The 21,125-nt window shown below is 38.8% G+C and overlaps 1 long non-coding RNA gene across 1 annotated transcript; it reads left to right on the plus strand.

Moving 5' to 3' along the window:
- The first annotated feature begins 19,239 nt into the window (after positions 1 to 19,239).
- LOC121989092 lies at positions 19,240 to 20,132 on the plus strand. Its single transcript, XR_006114182.1, has 2 exons — positions 19,240 to 19,623; positions 19,763 to 20,132. It is a non-coding gene; the product is annotated as an uncharacterized LOC121989092 (long non-coding RNA).
- Positions 20,133 to 21,125: the final 993 nt, after the last annotated feature.

Here is a 21,125-nt window from a genome sequence, read left to right on the forward strand (position 1 = left end):
GTTTATAATTTGAGACTTTCATATTCGACTACAAACACTGAGATTTCAGACAAGTTTCAAGTTTGTCAAAATAGACAACTTGTCCTAATTTGCAATCAAGGCATGAAAGCTGAAATTCTTGATTCTTGTTATGTTTAGTTTCAAGTTTGTCAAAATATATCCAATTTGTTATTATTTCCTTTAATAACCTAGCGTTTTATCAATCAAGGTCATGACATGAACCAAGCAACAATACCAATCAACACATCAACCATCAACCATGATTAGAGAATTTCTAGGCAAATGTCCAACCAAGATTCCTTGGTTGGAATATATGAGTAAGATCTAGGAACCAAATACACATGAATTGTGTAATGGTGTTCCCCAAACTCAATTAATGTCTCTTCAACCTAATTATTCAAGGGATGCATGATACATTTTGAATAATTTGGTTGATCCTAGCATCTCACCCCATTTCTAGCAAACAAAAACATTTTGTTAAACCTTATAGTGTATGTGAGATGTTCCCAAGTTGCCCAAATTTTTGTCCCAATTACTCTTGTCATTTTAATAGTCCTTATTGTTCATGGTGAAACTCTAATGACCTAAGGGGCCAAACACATTCCCAACTCCCTCCTTAAATGACTAAATTCATTTTCCGGAAGGGGTTTGGTGAAAATATCAGCTAGGTTTGACTTTGACTCAACATATGTGAGTGCAATGTCTCCCCTAGCTACATGATCTCTAATGAAGTGATGACGCACTTCAATGTGTTTTGTCCTTGAATGATGGACTGGATTTTTAGTTAGGTTAATCGTGCTAATGTTATCACATAGCACTTGTACACCCTTGTAAGAAAATCCATAATCCTCTAAGGTGTGTATCATCCACAACAATTGCGATACACTCTCTCCCATGGCAATATATTCAGCCTCGGTCGTGGAGAGAGCAACACAATGTTGCTTCCGACTTGACCAACTAACTAAAGATGACCCTAAAAATTGGCAACCCCCACTCGTATTTTTCCGATCCAATTTGCACAAAGATAATCGGAATCGGTATAACCTATCAAGTCAAAAGACTCAGTACGAGGATACCAAAGACCTACTCTTATTGTGCCCTTAAGATATCTCAAAATTCTTTTAACTGCAATTAAATGAGATTCCTTTGCACAGACTTGATACCTAGCGCACATGCCCACAAAAAAAGTATATCGGGTCTCTCGCTGTGAGATATAGAAGACTACCGATCATGCTTCTATATTGCGTTAGATCAACTGGTTTTCCACTCTCATCATTGTCAAGGCGAGTGTTTGTCGCCATTGGAGTGGACACTTCCTTAGAGTCACTCATATTGAATTTTCTGAGCATCTCTTGAGTGTATTTTGCTTGATGGACATAAATACCATCTCTAGTTTGTTTGATTTCGAGTCCAAGGAAGAAAGTCAATTCTCCCACTAGACTCATCTCAAACTCACTCTCCATGTGAGTGATGAACTCATTTAAATAGCCCTTGTTGTTTGAGCCACAAATTATGTCATCGACATATACTTGGGCTACAAAAATATTTTCACCATCTCTACGTAGAAATAGTGTTGGGTCTATTTGTCCTCTAACAAAGCCCTTCTCTAGTAGATATGTTGACAACCTTTCGTACCAAGCTCGTGGTGCTTGTTTAAGCCCATAAAGTGCTTTCTTGAGCTTGTACACGTGATTTGGAGATTCGGTATTCACAAATCCCTGTGGTTGTTCAACATAAACTTCTTCCTTAATGAGACCATTTAAGAAGGCCGATTTTACATCCATTTGATAGAGCTTGAAACCTCTATGTGCAGCAAAAGCTAGCATTAAGCGAATGGACTCTAATCGGGCCACTGGAGCATATGTCTCATCATAATCAAGGCCTTCAACTTGACTATAGCCCTTGGCTACAAGTCTTGCCTTGTTTCTAACTACCTCTCCCTTTTGGTTCAATTTGTTCTTGAAGACCCATTTGGTTCCAATAATGGTGGTCTTCTTAGGTCTGGGAACCAAGTCCCATACTTGGCTCCTCTCAAATTGACCTAATTCGTCTTGCATAGCTATGATCCACTCAGGATCATGCAATGCCTCATCAATTAATCTAGGTTCAATTTCTGAGATCAAAGCGACCTCATTGGACTCATTTCTAAAGAATGACCTAGTCCTAACCCCTTGATGGATGTCTCCCACAATCTGGTCTTGGGGGTGACTAGTGTCTAACCTAGACTGCCTTGGTGCTGATGGTGCCTCATGAGTGGTCTCACTTGGCACAGACAAGGACTCAATATCAGGCAATGGATCCACCTGAGTTCTTTGTTGTCCTTGCTCATCATTATCAGAGTCAATTTCGACTCTTTCGATGTTTTGGTCATTCAAACTTAGCCTTCTAAGTTCGAATTGAATTTGTTCTACATCCCTTGATTGATCATTTAAATTAGGGATTTCTTCAAAAGCTACATCAGAGGACTCTTCAATCAATTTAGTCCTACTGTTGTAGACTCGATAGGCTTTGCTGGTGAGTGAATACCCGACCAGTATCCCTTCATCAGCCTTAGCCGTGAACTTCCCAAGATGATCCTTTGTGTTCAAGATAAACACCTTACAACCAAACACCCTAAGATGTTTAATTGTAGGTGGTTTCCCAAACCAAAGTTCATGAGGGTCTTTCCTAAAAATCTGTGTAGGACTCGATTTTGCACATAGCAAGCAGTACTCACAGCTTCGGCCCATAAGTAGCTCGGCAAAGAGTACTCATTGAGCATGCTTCGTGCAGCTTCTGTAGGACTCGGTTCTTTCTCTCCACAACCCCATTTTGCTGTGGGGTCCTTGGAGTAGAGAACTCATGTCTATAACCCTTCTCTTGACAAAACTCTAAAAACCTATGGTTTTGGAATTCACCACCATGATCACTCCTAATGGTTTTAATTGTGGTTGATTTTTCATTTTCCGTTCTTCTACAAAAAGAAATGAAAATATCTATGGTTTGGTCCTTATGTTTCAAAAAGAAGGTCCAAGTATATCTAGTGAAATCATCAATAATCACAAGACAATATCTACTTCCATTCAAAGATATTACACTACTGCAATCAAATAGGTCCATGTGCAATAAGTCTAACGGAGTAGAAGTACTTACAATGCTTTTACCTTTATGAACCGCTTTTGTTTGCTTACCCTTTTGACATGCATCACATAGTTTGTTCTTTTGATATTTGATGCTTGGTAAGCCTCGCACTAATCCTTTGTTTGCTAGCTTCCGGATGTTCTTCATGTTTACATGTGCCAACCTTCTATGCCATAGCCAAGACTCTTCTTCTTTCGACATGAAACACTTAATCAAAGCATTAGTAGCACTTTTAAATGATACTTGATAAATATTGTCTACCCTTGTGCCTACTAGTACTGTGTCAAGTGTGTCAATGTTTTTAACCAAACATTGACTTGAATGAAATTCAATTGTGTAACCCGTATCACACAATTGACTGACACTTAGGAGATTAAAAGTCATTCCCTTGACTAGAAGGACATTCTTGATATGAAGACATTCGGATATATGAATGTCTCCAACTCCTATTACCTTAAGACTACCATTGTTACCAAAGGACACATTACCTCTACTTTTGTTTTGAAGAGAAGCAAATAGAGATTTGTCCCCGGTCATGTGCTTGGAGCATCCACTATCAACAAACCAAGTTGATAGGTGCTCCCCCTCGATCAATGCCTACAAGATACGAAAGATAGATGTTTTAGGTACCCAAATCTTGGGACCTAATGCATCTACAAGAAGTGACCTAGGAACCCATGCTTTGGTCATACCCTTCCTAGTTCCATGAACCCTAGAATCATTTGATCTATGGTATTGGGTCCTAGACACTAATGAGATAAAACTCGATTCTTTGGGTTGATAACCTATCCCGGCTTTGTTGTAGACTGCCCTTTGGGCATTTAAGATCATGTCTAATGTCTTAGAGCTAGTTGAGAATTTCTCAAGCATTTTCTTGAGCTTCTCAACCTCACTCTTCAAAGCCTTGTTCTCATCTTCAAGAAGCTCTAGATGGAGGTCATCAACCTCATCTTCCCTAAGAGCCTTTAGCATTTCTACTTCTTCTTTTAACAATTTATTTTCTGTTTTCGATTTTTTAAGCAATGTAGATAAATGAGTAATAGTCTTATAACATTTTTCTACATGAGAAGAAGTTACCTCTTCATCATCCGAGGATGATGAGGCCGCATTTGAAGCATCACTTGAGTTGCCATCGCTTCCGGAGTCCTCCCTTGCCATGAGTGCTAAATGGCGAGTGCTCTTCTCCTTCTTCTCTTCTTCCTCGGATGAGCTTGAAGATGACTCATCCCAAGTGGCCTTAAGGGCCTTCTTCTTTTTGCTTCTTTCTTCTTTCTTCTTGGCTCGTTCTTCCTTCTTCTTGGCTCGTTCTTCCTTCTTGAGCTTAGGACACTCACTTCGGTAGTGCCCTTTCTTACTACATTCATAGCACGTAACGTTAGATTTATCAATGTTCGGATCATTAGGTTTACCTTTGTATCTTCGGCTTCTTCTCATGATCCTCCTCACGAAATTCGCCATTTCGCTTGATGACGATGATTCGCCTTCGTCATCGGACTCGGAGGAAGAGGTGGATGAGGAGATCTCCTTTTCTTTCTTCTTTTCCTTCTTCCTTCTCCCATCCTTGCTCCTTTCTCCTGCAACAAGAGCAATACCTTTCTCCTTTTGGCCTTTGTTAGCAAGTTCATGTAATTCCATTTCACAGAAAAATTCATCTAACTTGACAATTGAAAGATCCTTGGATACCTTGTAGGCATCTACCATAGATGACCACAAGGCATTCCTAGGAAAAGCTTTAAGTGCATACCTTACAAGATCGCGGTTTTCTACATGTTCATCTATGGAATGGAGACCGTTAATGATCTCTTTAAACCTACCATGAAGTTCACTTACATTCTCATTTTCCTTCATGGTGAGGTTCTGGAGTTGGTTGAGGAACAAGTCTCTCTTGGCAATTCGAGAGTCCCGAGTTCCTTCTTGAAGCTCAATGAGCTTGTTCCATAGATCTCTTGCACTAGTAAAAGGACCTACCTTGACTAGTTGGTCCTTGGCGATTCCACATTGCAAGGTGACCATGGCCTTGGCATCGGCTTGTGCTTTGCGGAGTTGTTCGGTAGACCACCTTGACGATTCGAGCTCCTTACCTTCCTCATCTCTTGGTGGTGTGTAGCCTTCCTTGACTGAGAACCACATGGCAATGTCCGTCTTTAGGTAATACTCCATGCGTCCCTTCCAGTACTGGAAATCTGCCCCTTCAAAGTAAGGTGGTCGATTTGTGCTAAAACCTTCCCTCATGGCCATCTCTTTGCTCTTAGGTTGTTAAGCCGGATGAAGAGCTCCAAGCTCTGATACCACTTGTTAGGATCTTGGATGGCTAGAGGGGGGTGAATAGCCTCTTCAAAAGCTAAAACTCAAAGATAAAACTCACACGAGTGGTTAGCGCAGCGGAAAACAAGTTAAGAACAGAATAAGAATAAGAGAAGAAACAAAGCAAACCACAGTGACTCAAGTGTTTACGAGGTTCGGGGATAACTTGCCCCTACTCCTCGGTGTCCGTAAGGTGGACAAGCCGATCTTCGGTAGATCAACCCCGGTGAACACCCGGCTATGAACTTTCTCCTTCTCGGTGGAGTGACCTCTCAACAAAATCTCAACAGGTATGTAGAATATAGCACAAGACTTACTGAGCTTGGTGACTTAGGAGAATGAAAATTAAGCTTACAGTCACGCGAAGGTCAGTGAAACAGAGAGCAAGTCGAGACAGCCGCTTCTCAGCCCCGAGCGTCAAAGCTTTTGCACTGATCGACAGAGAGTGTTTCTTTTTCTTCCCCAAAAGAACTTCTTCTTAACCCTCTCTTCAACCAGCCTTTTATGTCTCTGCCATCTCTGCCTTTCGCCCGCAACGGATCCCTGCCAAACTGCAGCAAATCTCTGCATCCAGCCATAGCATCGCCAATCACGCTTCTTTCTCATCTGATCATCTGAGCTCACACCAATGGAATTCTGGTCTTCACTGGTGTCTCTGAGCTCCACCCAATCACCATGAGTTGAGCTGATCGATGCCAGATCACCGCCAGATCGCAGCCACGACTTTGCTGCTTTAACAGGTTTACAGTGGAACATAGCAAAAGTTTCTCTGGTATCCTCTACTAATGAAGCTCAATTTGAAATCAACCAATTGCAAATTACCAGTAACCTGCACCTCAAAATCTTGCAGCAGATGGTTAGAAATATTTAGGCAAAAGCAACTTTGAATCGTAAAGAATCGGAGAAAGTGCATGCAAACAGATTATAGTATGGATCGGCCGCACCGATCCATACGCTCAAATTTTTTTCGATTTCGACGGCTCATGACCGATCAGAATTAACCGTCGGTCCCCACCGATCGGTGTCGCATAAGCCCGATCGGTCTCCGACCGATCGATCAATCACGTCCCGGACCGTCAAGACGATACAAAGCGCATGCTATCGAGTTCTCACCGATCGGTCGGACCGATCAAGAATAACACAAGATGCCATCGAGTGTTTACCGATCGTCCGTAGACCGTCAGGGCACACTTAGTGTCCTGGATCGTCTCCGACCGATCACCCGTGCCACTTGTGCCACTGGATCGGTCGACCGATCCAAGGTTGTGATTTAAGAGGCAAGCTTCCAAGCTTGCTACCCTTAATCCTGACAGTCCGAGACCGAGCTACCGAGCTCTTCTCCGACTATACATGCCAAGTTTCCATACTTGGACCCAATACCGGATGTCCGATCACCCTTGATCCATCTCGATTTTCCTTGCCGGCTTCACTCACCAGACTTTCCAATTGCCAGCTTCATTCACCGGGATTTCCAATTGCCTGGCTTCACTCACCAGGACTTTCCAATTGCCCGGCTTCACTCACTGGGACTTTCCAATTGCGGCTTCACTCACCAGGACTTTTCCAATTGCCTGGCTTCACTCACCAGGACTTCTCCAATTGCCTGGCTTCACTCACCAGGACTTCTCCAATGCCAAGCTCCTTGCTCGGACTTTTCCCAATCAGATTAATCAGGTCAACCAAGTCAACCCTGATTTGTCTGAGTTAATTCAATATCTGATTGAAACTTAAATCAGTGTCAACATCAAAACAACATCCAGGTCAGACTGTATCAACACATACTTCCCTAGAACTACTTACCTTAGCTTTTCAGTTTCATTCCTCACCGTAGCTGTGCATTTTGTTTTGGCTTTCGGTTGTTGGTGGCTCCGGTGCTCACTTATTTGCCCCATTGTATCACATTGTTAAAACTTAGGAAGAAACAAATGAGTGAAGGAACCTCTAAGTCGCCTAAGAAGTCTAAGACTAAGGCTCCCTCCCAACCTCAACCATCTGTCTCTGGGAGATTCCCAAACCACCATTTTGAACAAGCCTTTAAACAACGGACTTTCAAATTGCTCCCTTGTAGGTATGTGGATCGAAAATTCATAGACGAATTTTGTCCATCTGTGTCAGAAATCATTGCCTATTACAAACTTGATTCACTTGTCTATTTAGAATGAGATATCAATTATGACTTAGTATCTGAGTTTTATAACAATCTTCATCAAACTAATAATGCAAGTTATAAAACAAAAGTTGCTAAGCAGACTCTTGATTTCAGTTTCTCAGCCTTCTTTGATTATCTAGCTTGTCGGAGGTGTTCAGGGAATGTCTTTTCTATATATCCTGATTTACTAGACCCCTTACCTTCTCCTTTTGATATCTCATCTGACTCCGTCTATGAGTATTTCTTCGGGCATCCTAGACCAGGTGGACTAGATGAGTTAGATGTTGATTTTCCTACCTTTGCAGCCCTACGACTATCTGCCCCAGATTACATTCTCTTTAAGATTGTCACGAACTGCCTTCTGCCAATCACATCTAAACCCCTGTCTGAGATCCGACCTTATCATTGCCTGATGCTTTATGGATTACGTCGGCGTCTCGACTTTGACATCATGTCTAGCATCTATTCTTCGATCATCTCCTATAGTGAGCCAAACAGCTTCACTGTTTATATGCCTTATGGGCATATAATTACAGATTGGCTCGAGACCCTTCAGATTGATGTCTCCAAGGGTAGAATGGTCAAGATGGTCAGGCAGGACTGCAGACTTGGGAAACGGGCATTTTCCAAGTCTGGCATCATAGGACAAAATGGGGAGGTTCGGTGGAAGGATGGGAGAGCACTAGGTGAGTTACCGGGGGCACCTCCACGACAGGTTGTGGCTGCTCCTGTTGCTGCTCCTGCTGCTGCTGACCACAGTCAGCAGTTGGCGACACATCAGGCGATTATGGGATGGATGGCCAGATACCCTCCTCCGCAGTATTTCCCGGGCTATCCATCCTCGAGCAGCGGCATGCCACCTCAGGGACCCACTCCTCCAGCTAATGATGCTGATGCTCCTCATGATGAGGAGGCTGATTGATACACATTGTTCTATGCTGTCATTTTGATTATCTATGTTTTGGATGTTGTTTGATTAGATACTTATGTCTGACCTGGATACTTGCTGATTTCATATATTTATGCTGCTCATTTTCTGGTTTTTCTTTATGTTTCACTTCCTATTGGCTATTAATATGTTGTTCATATGCCATGTCTTGTATGTCTCTTATTTCTTTATTACTGTCTTATAATACACTTAGAGGGCATTCTAGGTGGATTAAGAAAAAGACAGTATGGGTTAAGGGGGAGTCCTTTAACGTTTTCTTACCTAATTTGCACCTTTTCGGTGTTTGACAAAGGGGGAGAAGATAACTAAGTTTAGAGATAAATGAAAGTTTGGTTTTAGGGGGAGGATCTTGATTCCCCTAAAATTAGGGAAATATGAACATTTCTGATCTAAACTTAAATCGTGTTGTCAAACAACAAAAAGGGGGAGATTGTTGATACAGTCTGACCTGGCTGTTGTTTTGATGTTGACACTGATTTAAGTTTGTATCAGATATTAATTAATCTCAGACTGATTAATGATCAAGGTTGATCATGTGGAGAGGAAAAGTCCAAGTACGGACACTTGGCACGCGAAGTCGGAGAGGGCTCGGTAGCTCACTAATATTTCTCCTTAAGCGAGCATGCAGATATTTGATGTGACAGGCTAGAGTATTCTAAAATATGATTTGTAGGCTGGACATGCTTTGTTGTTAGTGACATAAACTTTCAAAAGAGTACAAAAAGACATGTATGGGTCTCGCTATAGTTCGATCGGTCGTGGACCGATCGGGAGGATGCCTGTTCGGTCTCATGGGGTACAACACCTAATTCGGTGCTCACTCGACACATTCCTAGAACAGAGTGGAGGAAAATTGAGCTCGATCGACCTTGAGGTCCGAACGATTCTGACCGCGGATCAGGGAAATTGTTATTTACCGATGAAAAGAGGTTGATCGGTCCACGGTTGCTATGCCAACTCCAATCGAGCTGGTTGTTTCTCTACGATTTCTGATTCATCCGAACTAACCATCTGCTATAAGCTTTTTGAGTTACAGATTGCGGTGTCGTGCCAATGCTCGAATTCAAATTAAGCTCCATCGAAGAATAAGACCAAGTGTTTCGCTGCAAATTGTGCAATTGGAGCGTCAATGTTCACTGGCTGCGATCATTGGCAACAGCTTGACTCTTGCTTATTGGTTCGAGCTCGAGACACCAAAGAAGACCATGGATGGTATTGGTGTGAGTTCAGAGAACCGGATGAGGAGGAAGAGTGATTGGCGATGCTTGAGTTGAGTGATTCGGCTCTGGCTGAAGACAGTGAGAAAGCAGAGGAATAAGAAGAAGGAAGAAGAGAGGTTTTGTAACAAGGATTTTGAAAAACTCTCTGTCGATCAAGCAAGGGGCTGTGTGTTTGAGCTCTTGGCTGAGGAACCTTCTGTCTTTGCGCTTTGCTTTTCATCGTGGCTGTAAGTTGATTGTTCATTCTTTTTAGCCACTAAACTCTGTAAGTCTTGTGCTTCATTTCAAATCTTTTCTGAGACTTTGTGGAGAGGTTACTCCACCGAGAAGGAGAAATACTTAGCCGGAATTTATCCGGGGTGTGATCTACCGAAAGATCAAGGGATCGTCCACCTTACGGACACGCCGAGGAGTAGGGGCAAGTTATCCCCGAACCTCGTACATCCTTGTTGTGTTAGTGGTGGGTTGTTTCTTTTCCTTGCATCAGTTTTCCTTTTGTTTATTTTCGCTGTGCTAACAAATTTTTGTGAGGAATTAATTGAGTTTTAGTGGAGGCTATTCACACCCCCCTCTCTAGCCACCCGAAGGTCCTAACAATTTTGTTAATTGACAACAATGTCAAAGTGTTATCAGACGTAAGGGTATGGTTGTCCAAACAATTCGATATGAAGGACTTAAGAGAATGTGCACACATTCTTGGGATCAAAGTCATAAGGGATCGCAAGAAAAGGATGTTGTGTCTATCTCAAGCTTCATTTATAGATACAATCCTTGCTCATTTTAGCATGCAAAACTCCAAGAAAGGTTTCTTACCTTTTAGGCATGGAGTAGCTTTATCTAAAGAGATGTCTCCGAAGACATCAAAAGAGATAGAAGACATGAAGGCAGTTCCTTATGCTTCGGCTGTGGGAAGCTTAATGTATGCAATGTTGTATACGAGACCGGATATCTGTTTTTCCGTGGACATGGTTAGCAGATATCAAAGTAACCCTGGACAAGGACATTGGACTGCTGTAAAGCATATATTGAAGTACCTGAGAAGGACTAGAGATTATATGCTAGTTTATCAAGCAGATGATTTGCTCCCTGTGGGTTACACGGATTCAGACTTCCAATCAGACAGGGACAATAGTAAGTCTACATCAGGCTATGTGTTTACTTTAGGAGGTAGAGCCATTGCATGGAGGAGTGTTAAGCAGACATGCGTTTCAGACTCAACCATGGAAGCTGAGTATGTGCAGCCTCTGAGGCAGCCAAAGAAGTCGTATGGCTTAGGAACTTCCTAATGGACTTAGATGTGATTCCTGGTTTGCCCAAAATCATCACAATTTATTGTGATAATAGCAGTGCAGTTGCAAACTCAAAGGAACCATGAGCCCATAAGATGAGTAAACATATAGAGCGCAAGTACCACCTGATACGAGACATCGTCAAGCGAGGAGAAGTTATTGTCGCAAAGATTGCATCAACAGATAACCTGGCAGATCCTTTCACTAAGGCCCTTTCGGCGAAAGCTTTTGATCGACATGTGGAGGGGATGAGAATCAGATGTATGACAGTGGATATGACAGATTAGTCTTTTAGTATAAGTGGGAGATTGTTAGAGTACGTATACTAAAAGTCTAGCTTTTGTAAACATTTATTTTAAAATAAAGAATCACATTGGTAAAAAATGTCTACATGCTAAGTGTAGTTGTTCAATTAATTTATATTGTAGATAACATGGTATGTGGTGTCACACACAGAAGATCATGCTATCAGTTCCTTATAAATTATAAACAGTAGCTCACGACCGAGATGGAAAGAAACAAACCATCATAACAGTCGTAGTGTAATTAGGTATTAGTTTATCTTAACTATATAATTACATTAGTACACTTAGAGTGTATTGAGTAGGACCATTGAGGCAGTTTCTTTTTATACTGATTAAATAAAAGAACAAGACATCGGTTATTATGGAAGTATGTGCTCTTAATCCTAATATAGTGACAAGAATATATATTTAATATTTATTTCTTTAATTTATCAATGGGTGAGATTTAGTTCGATAAATCAAAAGACCCGATCAGTTGGGAAATGATATTACTTATAGTGTGTGTTGTTAATTATAGAAGAAAAATGTGTCCTAGTAATCTAGGTTGATAATGTCCCCAAGAGGAGCTAATAAGGATTGTCATGTTAAACCCTGCAGGTGGACTTAGTCCAACATGACGATAAGGTTGAGTGGTACTACTCTTGGACTAAGACATTAATTAAAATGAGTTGTCAGTAACTCAATTAATTAGTGGACATCCGATATCTTAAACACAAGGAGATTAACACACTCATGATAAGAAGGAGCCCATAATGTAATTTGGGGTTGGTGTGGTAGTGCAATAATAACTTTCTAGTGGAATGAGTTATTATTGATGAACTTGAGTTGTGTGTTCAAGGCGAACACGGGATACTCAAGCTCGTCGGGAGGTCAAAACCAATTTCTCCTCTAAGTCCCTGTCGTAGCCTCATTAATGCCTCATATCCACTCATGAGAAGCCCATCTTAGTGTCCAAGAAGGGGTCGGCCCATGGCTTGGTGACCAAGCCAAAGGGGCCGGCCATATTCTCCTTAAGGTGGTCGGTCATATGCTTCATGAAGGGGCCGACCACATAATTCAAATTAAGAGTGGTGTTTTTGAATTTTTAAAATCTTCTCTTTGTAGATATCTACAAGTTTTAAAAGAGAGATTTTAAAATTATAAAACTTTCCTTATTTGAATTAGGTCACATGGTTTAAAAGAAAGTTTTAAAAGTTTTAAAACTTTCCTTTTTTAACCGTCCACATGGTTTTTAAAAAGAGAGTTTTAAATTTGAAACTTTCCTTTTTTTGTAACTATGATAAAAAAGGAAATTTAAGAAGAGATGTTTTAAATTTTAAAACTTGGTTTTAATTTTTAAAACTTTCCTTTTTAAAATATCACATTAGAAAATTAAAAGAGAGCTTGCAAAATTTTATAAGAGCTTTCCTTCTTTACTTATAAAATTTTTACAAAATATTTTTCTCCCTCTTTATAGGGGTCGACCACCCTTGCTTGGTGTCCAAGCAAGGAGCTGGCCATTAAGAGAATAAAAGAGGAGGAAAAGGAAAATAAAAGGAGGAAAGGAAATCAAGGGGAAGATTTTAATTTTTGTAAAAAAAAATCTTTCCTTATTTGCCTTGGGTAAGTATTATAAAAGAAGGGGATGAGAGGCCTCATGATTTATCAATTCTTATTCTCTTACTTGTGCTCTCTCTTGTGGTCGGCCCTCTCCCCTTTCTTTTCCCCTTGCTCTCTTTTATTCCTTGGTGGTGGTTGTGGCCGAAACTTAGAGAAGGAGGAGGAGCTTTTGGGTGGTGTTCATCTTGGAGGCTTGTCGCCCACACGACGTCCAAGAGGAGGCGAGGAATACGGCAGAAGATCAAGAGGTCATTGCATACAAAGAAAGGCATAACTAGTAATTATTTTCTGCATCATGCTAGTTTTTCTTTGTATGATTTCCAAACACAAGAGACATATGATTCTAAAATTTTGAATTTGTGATTCGAGTTTGTGTTTTTTTTGTTTTTCGAATTTGTGATTCGATTGTTCCTTTTGGTTAAACCTAGAGTCATATAAGGAAATTAAATATTAGATTTCCTTAAAAGGCTTTGTCTAGGCGGTGGTGGATGATCCTATACCCAAGAAGGACTAGTGCCTCGCCATGCAGCCCTGGATGATCCTATATTAGATTTCCTTAAAAGGCTTTGATCATTAAGTGAGTATTTTCTTTTGACCTTCTTGTTAAATCGATTCATGGCCAAGTTAATTATGATTTTGTGAATTTCTGAATCCATCTAAATAGTTCCTAATACGGTTTAGGATTTAGGATAGACCGGATCTGGAAAGACTTTGCCAATTGAGTGACAAGCTCGTTGATTATTGGAGCTATTACTAGGGTGATATAGTAATTGTAATAATTAATTAGTCAGTTGTTTTGATCTTTCCAGCAAGAGATCTGAATGGAGTTTCCAGCATATGAAGAAAAAAAATCTTTTGGGGTTCAAGCTTGCGTGCCCGATTACGAGTTTTACAATGTCGTTACTTTCTCTGATTTTTGGAATCCATTAGCTGGACCTCTTCATTCCTGTTTCAGTAGATCCTAAACATTCTTGGTCTAGGGAAGAATTTTAACTAGAAATAAGTTTAGTCTCACTTGACTCCCATAAAGATTTAGATGCATATTTCTACCCCTGAAAAGTTTGCAGATCCTGTAAAAATTCATTGGCTTAATTCAATCACAGTTTGAAATTGTTCCTACATTCCAGTTGTTGCTAAACTATTTGCCAAGAATTTCTCTTTGTTGTTATTATGTACAAACAAAATTAGAGGTAGACAGAAACTCTTCACCTCTGCAATCAAAATGATGGAAATTGGAAAGAACAACAACTATCTTTCCCATATAATTCTCTAATCTGAATGGACTATCTTATCTTGTTGACTGTTATGGGTGCTAAAGGGAATATATATCTCCCTATTACTAGCTTGGAATATGATAAACAATTATTTTTGCGACTCTTTTACAGCATTATGAGGTCAACAAGCATTTAAACAATATTAGTTTTCCAATATAATCTCACCACACAAAATAGAATTAAGAAATTACTTTGATCACATATTACATTCAAGCCAAATGTTATACAGGCTTGATTTTGTTTTATTGTTCAGAATACTGTGGAAACAAAAACAATATTGCATCATTTAATAATCTTCAAATGGCACTCTAACTGAATTCTGGTTTTGGTGGCATTTGCAGGTCCATGATGCTTCCTTCCAACATGTTGATAACCATGCTAATTGAAGGTCTATTTTCTGGCTTTATCTGTATGCACCATAAACCCACTATCATAATCTTTTTTGCAATTTCTTTAGTCTTAGGATTAGCATCAGTCTCAAGACTAACAAGACTGGTATCAGGAGTGACCAAATCATAGTACTTACCAAAATTATCATAAACCCAGTCTGGTGTTAGACTGGGTTTATGACAATTTTATGTGCATATGCAATTTGTATCATCTTCAGGAACTGGCAAATGGTCAAAACAAGTTTAATAATAAGGAGCACACATATAGCTTGATATCTAAATTGCTTCCCTTGCTGAAACATATCTATCAGAACCAATTAAATGAACTGGAAGTAAAGCAAGGGGATCAAGGTAAGCTTCAAAACAATTGCCTAGTTTCTTCCTCTAGTTAGATATCCTCTTGATCGATCTATCATCCAGAAGGTGGATTTTTTGGTGTACTTCTTCGAGTATATGAGCCTCACAATGAGCTTGTTAACTGGTATGTCTTCACATCTATAACACCTATGAGAATTTCGTAATTTGCTATGTTTATGAAATCATGGACATAATAATTGAATAATGTGTCTTGACCCTGTATGGTCATTTGTAAACTTGTGCCTCTATTTTACTTTAGCAAGTTCTAATTTTTAGGTCATATTATGTTCTTTGTTATCGTCTCATCATGCATTAAAATGTTCACTTGATTGATATTGTTTTCTTTTCTTGTTTCCCCCTTGGAACCAGTAATTATTGCAGGACTTGACTAGTGGATTTTCACAGAAGTTGCTCAAATTGCTCTTACAAACTTTGCTTAGATTGTTGCGGAAAGATAGTAAAGGGATCTGCTTCTCAGACACCTGCAATTGATTCCTCCAAGGCTGGTAGGAGACAGAGGGCAAAGAAGTATGTCATCAGAGAAATTGTTGGGAAAAGACGGAGACGTTCCACAGGTGAGCGACCAGATAACTCATCTTTATCCACCGTTGAATTTGATAGCAAGGCTAAGAATCATGGAAGCAACATTCCTTGCCCACCCAAGGAATCTGGAGGTTGTGGAAACGGTCTTGTTAAGTTAAGTTGCAGCATACCATTTGTTTGGTCTAAAACGGACTTCTCTTCTCTCTTTCAACTATGATTTTTAGTCTTGGTTTACTAATATATTATTTATGTGTTTTTACAGTTTACAAATCTCAAGTATTCCAGAGTTGAAATTGATGAAGTGCGGTTCGAGTGGGCTGAATGCATGCTAGATTACATTTGAAGTGCGGTTCTACCTTGATGTGTTGTTAAAAGAATGTTCTACCTTGATTCTTATATCTATTAGCTTTTGATGTAAAAAGAATGTTTGTGTATTTTATGGATACTGTTGTAAGAAGATTATTTATGTAATTTGTGAATATTTGTGTATTTTATGGATACTGTTGAATGAAGAATATTTGTGTAATTTGTGAATATTTGTGTATTTTTTTGTTACTGTATTCATTGTTTTGGAAATCAATGTGCTGTTAAAAAATATTGATTTTACATCGGTTTTCCACCGCTGCAAAACCGGTGTTATTAACTAATATTACATCGGTCGTATACCGCTGCCAAAACTGGTGTTATTAACATATAATATTACATCGGTTTTACACCGTTGATGAAACAGTGTCGTTAAGTCATACTACTCCGGTTAATAACCGATTCGAACACCGGTGTTGTTAAGTCATACTACACCGATTTTAACCCAATGTCTAAAATGGTAGACCTTTTACATCGGCTTCATAGACATCGGTCGAAAATGAAATAGACACCGGTGGAAAACCGATGTCTATGAGGGTTTTTGTTGTAGTGATAGGTGGATTTGGATCAATAATGTTAAGCATCGTTTGCGATCCAAATCTAAACCATTAAGAACAGATAAGTTAAATTTGGAATCAATAATGTTAAGTTCCGTTTGCGATTCCTAATTTAATTTCTAAAGAACACAATAGGTTGTTTAGGAAAGGTTCGACACTTGCATAAAATTTTTGTACAGTGGAACCAATACGATCTTTCTAGGACCAACCAACACTAATAATATTTTTATTGATGATATTTCTATTACAAATATTCTTGATGTTGCAGATGTTGTTGATAGGATGGAAGTGTAGGGATTTGTGTTGTTGAAACAAAGCTCCAAGAATCGCTTCCTTTGATTACATTGCCTCCTGAGCCAGTTGAGTCTGCTATTTTACTTATTGACGATGAAAGTGTAGGGACGACCCTAGAATCACTTCTATTGATTGTACCTGATCCAGAGTCAGATCTTTTGTCTAACTAAGATGCTACATTCAATATTCTAGACCCTCTAGCATACGTGCAGGAATTGTATCCTTCTCTTTTTAGTGTATAGATTTTTTTTCAAGCATTTTATTTGCAATCAATCATGTAAGGATGCATTCTACCAATTGAAGAAGGTCCTAACTCTGTATGTAATAATGAAGCTTCTAGAGTGGACACTCCAACTGAACTGTCTTCGACCATCGGAGAAAATTTTTAGGGAGTCAATGGTGGAGGGAGCAGTCCTCACTTCACCTACATTCATTCTACTTCCAGCATGACTTATGGAACTGAATCGACTCTAACCACCAAAAATTCAGGGGAGTCTATTCTATCTCACCTCCTCTTTTTTTGCTTGTATATATTTCTTTGTTTGATTTTCTTTTGCTTGATAGTTCATTTTTAGTTTGTCTTGTCAGTTTTCATAATAAATTTCCTATGCATTCTTGTTATCATTTTAGAAATTATGAAAGTTAGTTAAATTTGATTGTCAAGTTTAGAGATTTATTGCCATGATTGGATTCTTGGATTACATGTGATTACAACTTGGTAATGGATTTCATGTTGGTAGATTGAAATGATAATTTTGATATACCTAGTGAGGATTTCTAAGCCTAGTATTCCCATTTATGTGTGATGCACTTGTGGTTAATGTTACTCTAGAACTTGGTTAATTCTTTCAAGACTACATTATCATAGGTTTGCATGATTTTTATGAAGGCTATCTCACTTGCTTGTATCCATTCTTTTTGTTGTCAAATGTTGTTTCAATAATTCCCTTATCTTTGGGCATTTCATTTCTTTCTCTCTTCCATTTATTTCCCTCTACTTGGAATGTGGATATTTTAGATGTTATATGATGAGTGTTTTGTCTAGAACGGACAAAAGTTTAAGTGTGGGGAGAGGAATAATTTAGTAGAATTTAGGAGAGGCATAAGTGAACCATTCTTGATCACCATAGATGAGTCATGTTATTTATCTTTTTATATGAGTTATTGATGATGATGCATAGGAAGGTATTGCACGATATGTTTAAAAAAAAATTAGAAACACAGAAACCAAAAGATAAAAAAAGAAGGAAAAAATGAAAATAAAAAAATGAAGTGAACAGAAATGAAAAAAAAAAGGAAAATTAACTTTGACATATCGTGCATTTTCTATTCATGTGTGGTAGATTTTTTTTTTTTGAGTGACAATTTTTATTGTAGAAATATTTAGCTCTTATTATATATATCATAAGTGGATTTTTATTGTGAAAAGCTATAGTAGAGATTGTTCATATTTTTTTATTAAGTCGTAAAAAACTAGCTTGGAAGTTTGGATGTACTACTTCTTGGGGCAATATTTTTTCTTTTACTCATCTTTGTAGCATTCCATTATGTCCATGTCTTCCACCATTACTTTGTTTCATCTTTCTCATTTTCTTTCTTACACTATCATTTGCTTTAATTCATTTTTTTTTTATCTCATAAATAAGCCTTCATTATTTTATATGTATATGATAGTGGTGAAGATTAGAAGCAAAGCAAGCATATGGTATCACATAATCATGAGTAGTTTGAGTGAGCTCCACTATTGTATGTATATGAGAGGAGAGCGACCATTACTCATCTTATGAGGTTTACTTTGTTATCATTCTCAATTTATTCATTATGAATTAAAGTTATCATATTTGTTAATCAGTGTATGAATTGCATCCATGATTGCTAGGGTCATTTGAATTTGATAATCATAGATAACTTTCTTTCCTAGTTTTCTAAGCATGATTGAGAATTGCTAGAGGAATGCATCTTAGTTATTTTTCTTGTTTTGTTCACTTGCTTGAGACGAGCAAAAATAAGTCTAGGGGAGTTGATAACGAGTATTTTAATGCATTATTTTGGCTCTTATACTTAACATATTTTATCTTCTCGTATGTTTAATTTTGCTCTTATATTATGTTTTATGAGTAGGAATTTATTTTTGACTTAATTGTAAATTTCCTACAATTATGGAGTTAAATCTCATGTTTTTAATGTGGCTTTGTAGGAAATCCAAAGAGCCATGGATTGGAGTCGAGTTGAATCAATTTAGCAAAATTTGAAGGTCAAATGGAGGAGATCAAGTTGAATCAGTATGAACTGTTGATCCAAATCAAGAAAGATCTTATTCCTTCATTCAGATGTAAACATCCTGCCCTTGGTCCAGATCTGAAATGATATGGATCATTGGATTCAACCAAGAAGGCAACTTGATCTGGACCACTCATCTCTTCATCAACTAGATCAAATGGCCAGATCTTCATCCATCTCCTTCACAAGCATGGACAACTCAGATCAAAGGAGGAAAACCCTTCATTTCCCTTTTATTCATGCGACGACACAGTGAAGAGGCTTTTTCTTTGTCACTGTTCGCGTCTTCTCCTCTCATTTCTTCCCTGACACCCCCATTCTCCTCTCCTTGCGATTCTTCTTCAATCCGATGACGACAACATCTGATGGCTTTTGTGAAGGTGACGACCTATCTTAGGGTTCTTTAACGACGGAAGGGTTTTTCTCCGGTGGTGGAGAGCCCTCTCATCTCTTAAGAAGAAGCAGCGGCTTCAAGCTAGGGTTCCTGTCGGAGTGCTTAGCTTCAGCAGGGCTTTTCATCAAGAGGAGGGCATTCCTATTCCATACCTTCTTAAGAGGAGATCTCTTGCATACGTGGCTATGAATGCAGAGGACTCAACAGAGGAAGTCCTTTGTCCTTTCTTTTTCTCCAGTGAGCCCTTTATGAAATTCCACACTAGTTCTGCTTCCTGCGGATGGCATTGCGGAAGCAAGAACTCTAGCAAATTTAGTGTGTGTCAAATTTCGACAGAAGTGAAGTTGACCTCGTTGCTCTTCTTTTTCTTTGGCAGAAACCTTTCTGAATCCAACAATGTGCTGCTATAGAGGCCTTCTTCTGTGGATGGCATTGCAGAAGCAGAAGACTCCTCCATCTCAGTTTGTGTACCAATTTCCAGTCAATCAGAGGTTAGTCATTGAGTTGCTGTTCACTGGGGCTGGTGAATCCAAATCCGGGTCCTTCGTATGACCGTAGAGGGTAGTTATATTGGTGTTTGATCGCAAAAGAGTGATTTGGATAGTTTAGTTTACTTTCTTGTTGATTGTTTCTGTTTAGTTGTTAGTTTACTTTTGTGTTTGATCTATAGTTATGTTATGATGCATGATAGATTGTTTGTTATTGCACTTTCTTAGTTTCATTTATGTATGATTGTTGATCTTGTATCATAGAGTGACAATGTGGTATAAGTTTAGCTTTAATGCATAATTAAATTATGTTTAACTGCTATTAAGTTTGTTTAGTCAATTGCTTTTTTGTTGGATTGTTGCTTTCCTTATGCATTTTCATCTTAATTGTGTTTGTTTCATGTTATACTTATTAATGATGAATATTGTGTCGTAGTGTGACAATACAGTGCAGGGGTAGTCTTCGATAGTTAGCTAGGTTTGATAGTCAATTTCATTTATATATGTTTATGGTATTATCCGTAGTGTAGAGTAACATTGTGCTATGAGTTCATCGTTGCTTATTAGTTAAGATTTTTATTGTTGCATTAGTTGTTGAAATCTCCAAAAATGTTCGATTTGGTCTGAAAACAACCGCCCTGCCATTAGTTCCGTGAGAGATGAAACTACTTTAATGTAAGTTAAGAGGTTCGATAGATTAGAAATTAATTAATTTGATTTGTGCAAGTGATAGTTGCACACTTATCATGTGTCAACTTTAATTGGAAGGGTAGTTAACCCAACCATAGTAATGAAAGTCCTAGCGGGGCTACACAGTGAAGACCTAGTTGGAAATTAGATAGTGGAAGTCTTAGCAGGGCTAGGCAGTGAAGACCTCATTAGGAACTAGACAATGGAAGTCCTAGCATTTCTAAGTAAAGGAAAAGTACAAGTGGGTCAAAGGTTGGCCGAACACTTGGTGATTGAAAGTCCAACAAGGAGTTGGCACGAGATGAAAAGTTCAAGTGGGTCAAAATTTATCCGAACACTTGGGAAAAAAAGTCTTGGTAGATCAAGATTGACTGTATGCTAGGCAATGGGAAATCACAATAGGTCACGGATGACTGGATGTTGTGAAATAGAAGTCTTGATAGGTTGAGATCAATCAGATACTAAGAAAAATGTAATTTCAACCTCAGAAATGCCTAAATTAGGGTTAGTAATCAATTGTCAAGAGTGGAATTAATTGACAAACATTAAACCTGGATCTTA

Source organism: Zingiber officinale, chromosome 1B, assembly GCF_018446385.1.
Source record: "Zingiber officinale cultivar Zhangliang chromosome 1B, Zo_v1.1, whole genome shotgun sequence".
Taxonomy (NCBI): domain Eukaryota; kingdom Viridiplantae; phylum Streptophyta; class Magnoliopsida; order Zingiberales; family Zingiberaceae; genus Zingiber; species Zingiber officinale.